We start from the raw sequence: 6,153 nt of genomic DNA, 5'->3' as shown, positions 1-6,153 counted from the left end.
AATGGGAAAACGGCATGTGTATTATGGCACCAAATCAAAAATGTCAAATATACGTTGATTCTACACGTGGTTAAAACAGTATACAAAAGCATACAACATCGAATGTTCTTTTGTAGATGGTGGTGTGGGTGTTACAAACAGAAATTCGATTAATAGTATGCAAAACATAACTAAGTACTTTTCTAAGAAACAAAGAAATATCCAAAAATGGGGTATTTATTTTGAGAACTTGGAGAAATTTTGAAGAACACGTTAGATTAAATAAAAATGTTACTTGATTGTCTTAAAAGTTACGTAGATTATTAGAAGATGCAGTTTACTTGTAAAAGGGGAAAGGGGAACATGTGGGTTTATTAACCATTTAACTTAAGAAAACTTTGTAGACAGAAGCCTTTTCTATAATAGACTGTGCCTTTTTGTGTTACTTTCTTATATCTGTATACGATATAGCTGTTGCTACACAATTTTCATTCGCTGCTTTAGGGTTTGCCAAGAAAGATCTTATGCTAATAATATATTATGAAGCAGATACCTTATTTTCTTTATGAAAACCTAGCACAATGGTGACGCTTTAAACAATTTCTTCCAGGAATGAGAGTAAAATAAATAACATTATATTTCATTTTTATTTTATTTTTATTTTTAATTTAATTTAATTTAATTTAATTTAATTTAATTTAATTTAATTTAATTTAATTTAATTTAATTTAATTTAATTTAATTTACTCCTGATTTGTAACATGATCTTGTTCAATAATGTATAATGGTGCACCGGAAATGAAACACAAAATTGAAAACAAGGGAGTTTATGGAAAGCAACTCCTCTCTAAGCCAGGGCCGTAACCTAGGTTTTTAAAACGACGAGGCAATTCCAGAGTTCACAAAAAAGGAACGGACGGGGTCTACTGTGACTCCGGTCTAAGTGCAATACTGTACATACTGAATGAAACGTGTTTGCTTTTTCATGTTTGTGTAGTATTGTGCAATTATAATGCCTATCTGAGAAATGTTTGGATTATATGAAATTGATCAAGTGGTACAGCCACCTGATCAACGGTAACGGGTTGAATCTTCTTCGGCTCCTTCTGGTTCTTCCTGTAAACGCTTCTTTGAACTGCTACTAGTGCCTGACTAAACTTGACCAAACATAGTCAGAGGAAGCACGACCCAATTTTTTTAATGTACACTGACAGGGGTCAAAAGACATTAAGAGGTTGTTGGGGTCCATGATACGACCACCATACTTGGTCAGACGACCTAAGTTCCTTAACAATTGCAACCAGTCAAAGGTCACACAAGGGTTAGTAGTAGGAATTTAGCTAAACAACACTGTAAGGCTACCAAAAGTGGTCGATCTGAAAATTTCCTGGCTTGAGTGTAATACATTGGTTGGGGTCAAAGCCCGGGGGGTCAAAGGTTATCTACAGGACATACAAACTGTTCAAAATAGCTTGTGGTTTAAAATTAATACTGAAGGTCACCAGAGGTCATTAGGTCATCCAGAGGTCATTGGGGAAGTTACCATCGATCACCATCATTGGTCTCAAAAACCACCTATTATCTGTTTCAACTGCAGTGACACCTCATGCATATTGTCCTGAGTAGGAATAGGCTAATGTTCACTGGAGGGCCACAAAGACTAGGACTACCACCCTGTTATATTGATAAGGAGTCAGTCCTTGTTTCAAACAGTATTACTAAGGTAAAATAGATTTCAAATTGGACATAGAATTAGTTATTTGTATTGTGTTTATGACCTAGATAGTTTGGTTTCTTAAAAGTTAAAGATGTGCGTTCCGATAATAGTATATGCATCACGTCATAAAATCTCATTGAGAGTACTGATATTGGATGTGTAATTTGAATATGGGATATACGCGATGTTATAGGTTATATCCATTGTGCAAGACTATACATTCCTACGGATCATCGATGCCTATATGTTAGGCCTAGACATACTCGGTTAAAGCTTGATAAACTAAAAGCACATCGCATAGAGTGTATGTATGGTGATTTGAATTTAATTCGTTATAGGACAATCCTGCATTCAGATTCAGATTCATTCCAGAATTGCAAAGTTTTCATCGGGGTCTTGATAAATGTTGCTTATTAATAAATCCATAGACCCTGATATAAATCAAGTGTTCTTTTTTACCGTTGAAAACAGTATCTTACTGGCCCATGAAAACAGTATCTTACTCGGTCTGTGTAGACCTGTACATGAACACAGTATCTTATTAAGTCTGTGTAGACCTGTGGCCTAAAATATTTTGATTTAGTCGACGAACAGAAGAAATCTCGCTCTAAGTCAGTTAGTTATTCATGGTACCCGCGTGTGTTAGCGCGACACTACCGTGACATCGTGGCTTGTCACGCTAAATGCGCTTGTAGGTACCCATTGGTTAAGTTAAGTCGTATATATTTACAAGGATATAATTGTGGCTAGAATACTTTGATCTAAGATACAAGCATTTATATCGACGAGTGTTTATACATTACTTGATTTATTAAGAATGGTTATGAATTGTCAGGCATTTTAGTCATTTGTAGTAATATGTATAATCAAATAATCAGATTTGAAACGATACAGGGTCGCTCGGGCTCGATTATAGATCAGGGTTTCTTTTTTTCGTCGTCTTGTATTATGTATTTTGTCTATTAAATTATTTTTTATAATTTCTGTAATAGGCCTTAAGTTTGCAGACCTCGTGGACTGTTGTGTATCAACTAACGTATTACAATACAGGGTGTCCAAAAATGATAAGTACCCATCTTTTTGACCATGTTATTTTAAAGTCTTTACTTGATGTTCACGTGATCAAATAACAATCTTATTAACATACCTTTAATATGTAAACTACAATCTTGGGGGGGGGGTCCTGGAATACGGGGCACACTTTGTAGAAATTCTGTTCAGACTTTTTCAAAATCATGGAAACGACATATATATTGTATTTAAAAATAAACGGGACATGTACACCATGATTTACTTTCAGTCTCTCCATCAATTAATGTAGGAACACTTTGGAAAACAGCTGAAGATTTTTGCATTTCTCATCACTGCATGGGGAGAGGGGTGACATGTATTTCGTTGTTGACACAAAAGTGTTGCAAGATTCTTTTCCATGATTGTGGAATTTAACGGTCTCATTTAGCCTATTTCATAATATTTTCAATGGAAAAATACTTAAAATTAACATTTGTCGATATTCGTGATGTCTTTAAAAAGTTGCTCTGTTTTCCGGTATCGGTACTCATCATCTTAAGACACCCTGATGTGACAATGTAATGTAATGTTATACCAATCTTGCTGCCATTCGGGCCCATTTCATGGCGGCCCTGCAATGCCAGCGTTTGGTGATGCCAAATGTAAAACAATAGGAATATTTTGTTATTTATGTTGGTTTTAAAAAATGTGTATATAACAATATATAAATTATTGTTCATGTATTATAAAATTGTATGCAAAATCATATATTTTTCTTGGACTACACTGTTTGTGGTAGATTGTTAGTACACGTAGATATCATACACGGTAACATTCTTTGGGTTTAAACTTAATTATAAATTGTCCTTTCCGTACTAGTTGGCTAATAATTATATCAAAACACAAAGTAAAATCTTAGGCCAAAATCTTATATGGGCCAATGAACATGTAGCAGTCATGGTAGAGAGTCATTGCGTGATTTGAAATTATGTAGGTACCACATCTTTATGTCACAACAATTAAAAGTTGAAACACTGAAAATATTAATTAATCAAAACCTTATTTGACAAATTATTTCATGATTATTTATCATAATCGAAAGATAGCTTATTCTACGACATAATTAGGATATAAATACGGAAAAATAATTAAACTAATTTGGTTAGTCAATATTCATTTTTGTGACCAATCACAATTACATGACAATAGTAAAAGCGGATGTGACGTTTCCACCAGCTATATATTATGCAATTATACAATAGGGGTTTTAGTTATAAATCTTCAATATGCAACGACAAATTATGAATGAATAAAATAAGACATGGTTTTAATTAATTAATAATTTCTGTGTAATTGTCTCTCTATTATTTCATTGGCTCTTCATGATTGACTTTTTAATTTGTGTATACTGTAAAATGTAACAAACGGCTATATTTCAATTTTTTTGTGACCATTTTTAGGGCCTACTTATCTAATCTTGTTTATGTAAAACGAAATAGTTTGATTTGTTTGCCCCAAGTATATTGAAATTATGAGGAAATAGAACATGGATATGAAAAAGTTCCGTAATTTGTTGAGAAAAACGTTTTGTGACCGGTTTTCTTTCAACATAATGTCGCATTTTACGTCTTTTCTTCATTTGCTGCAACATTGCGCAGATTCTTATACCTATCTTAGATATTTGGATGAAGCAATTTTCAAAAACCAATGCAATATTATGCTTGTGTTATAGGCCCCTAGTTCTATGTAAGTAATCAATTGGGGTGGACGAGTCACTTTATGTTGTGTTGGTTACAAGTGAAGATAGCATGGATGTACATACCCTTACATAACTCTAAACCGCTAACCTCAATTTCGTAATGGTGCTAGTGTCAACTAATAATACCCACAAAACACAAAATGTTTTCAAAAACATTCGCAGAAGGTTAGAAAGGTTGCTAGAAAACGTGGTGTTATATAAAGGGTATAAAATGTTTAATGATATTCAAAAACATTTTGGAAAACTTGCTGCAAAAATTGTTTGCAGAAATAGTTTACAAGAACACTTTAACAACATTTGAACGATTCTGTTGCAAGTTGTAGTGTTTTTCCTATAAAACGACCTTTATATAACCATTCATTTATTAAATGTTATGAAAATGTTTGACCAAAACCAACAAAACCTTTACAATTGTTTTGTGTTTGATGTGTATAGTTGTTGATTTGATTCACTAAAACCATTCACCGTAAGTCCTAAGTGTTTTTCTATGCACAGGATACTGTAACTAATCAAATTAATTGCAAAGGAATATGAATTTCTGGCTTAAATTTGGGATTTCGTGTACTGATAAAAAGTGATATACCATAAAATGTTTTCTTCTGTAACTATAATTTTAACATGGGAAGTCTAAATCTTGTAGAAATAAATGTGTTATTTTAGAAAATATATTATTGCTTGGTTTCTTCATTTTTGTGTGCCTAAACTTGTCTTTGGAAACTTGCATGTCACTTCTACGAACAAGTACTAAATTCGTGATACTTAAGAATAAAATATCATGCATGCAGCTGAAGCCTGTCATCTTTACGGTACGGTCATGTGTCTTGAACTCGCCACCACCCAAAAAAAGTGGCGATGTTATGTTTTCCCAAATTCGACTCAAATTAGTTGATGATATCTCTGCCAAACAAGAAGTTATTGTCCTGCTTGTGGTCTCATTTTATTGCTAAATAAAATGTACTATCAACCCTGTAAAAAGAAATTCTTTAGCCTTTTCAATACTGACACTGTGCTTCATAGAATTCAGAATGGGCAGGGTGGCGGAGGTGGGGATGTGGTACACACAAACTCTTTGGGATTGATATTTTTAGTGCATAATCTGCTTCTGTAAAATGCTGTAAATTGGATTGTGACTCTATTAATAGCATCTAAAAGATTCATGACCTTACAGCTAAACAAATCTACTATAAATTGTTTTTAATCATTTATGATTGGTATAGTCTAGAAAATACAAACTTTTCCATACAAATTAAACACTGTAGTAAGTAATTCGGATGTCTTCAAAATCTAAAAGTTACTGTAAAATTTTAATCACTTTAATATCCTATCATTTTCTGAAGGGAAATTTGATGAGGAATCTAAATAGGACTTATTTTGTATGTATGGGTTAGGGGCAAAATGTTTCAGTTCCAAATATGTTGAATTGTAAAAAAATTCGAACATACTTTGGGACACCCTGTATTCCGAGATTACTAAAACTGTGATTTTGATTTCTTCCAAGGTCAGTAGGCTCCTCATATCCTCTAGCCAAATGAATGTTGTTTGCTTCCAGTTTGTTACTGGAAGTTGGTAATAAGCAATGCATTAAGTAACCCATTTTTTTATCAGAATCTTTTATAGTCCACCCTGTATAACTTGGTGGCCACCCTGTATAATGAGTTGAAGTGTGTATATTTGAATTGCTTATGCC

This window comes from Amphiura filiformis, chromosome 1, assembly GCF_039555335.1.
Source record: "Amphiura filiformis chromosome 1, Afil_fr2py, whole genome shotgun sequence".
Taxonomy (NCBI): domain Eukaryota; kingdom Metazoa; phylum Echinodermata; class Ophiuroidea; order Amphilepidida; family Amphiuridae; genus Amphiura; species Amphiura filiformis.
This window is presented reverse-complemented; position numbering follows the sequence as displayed.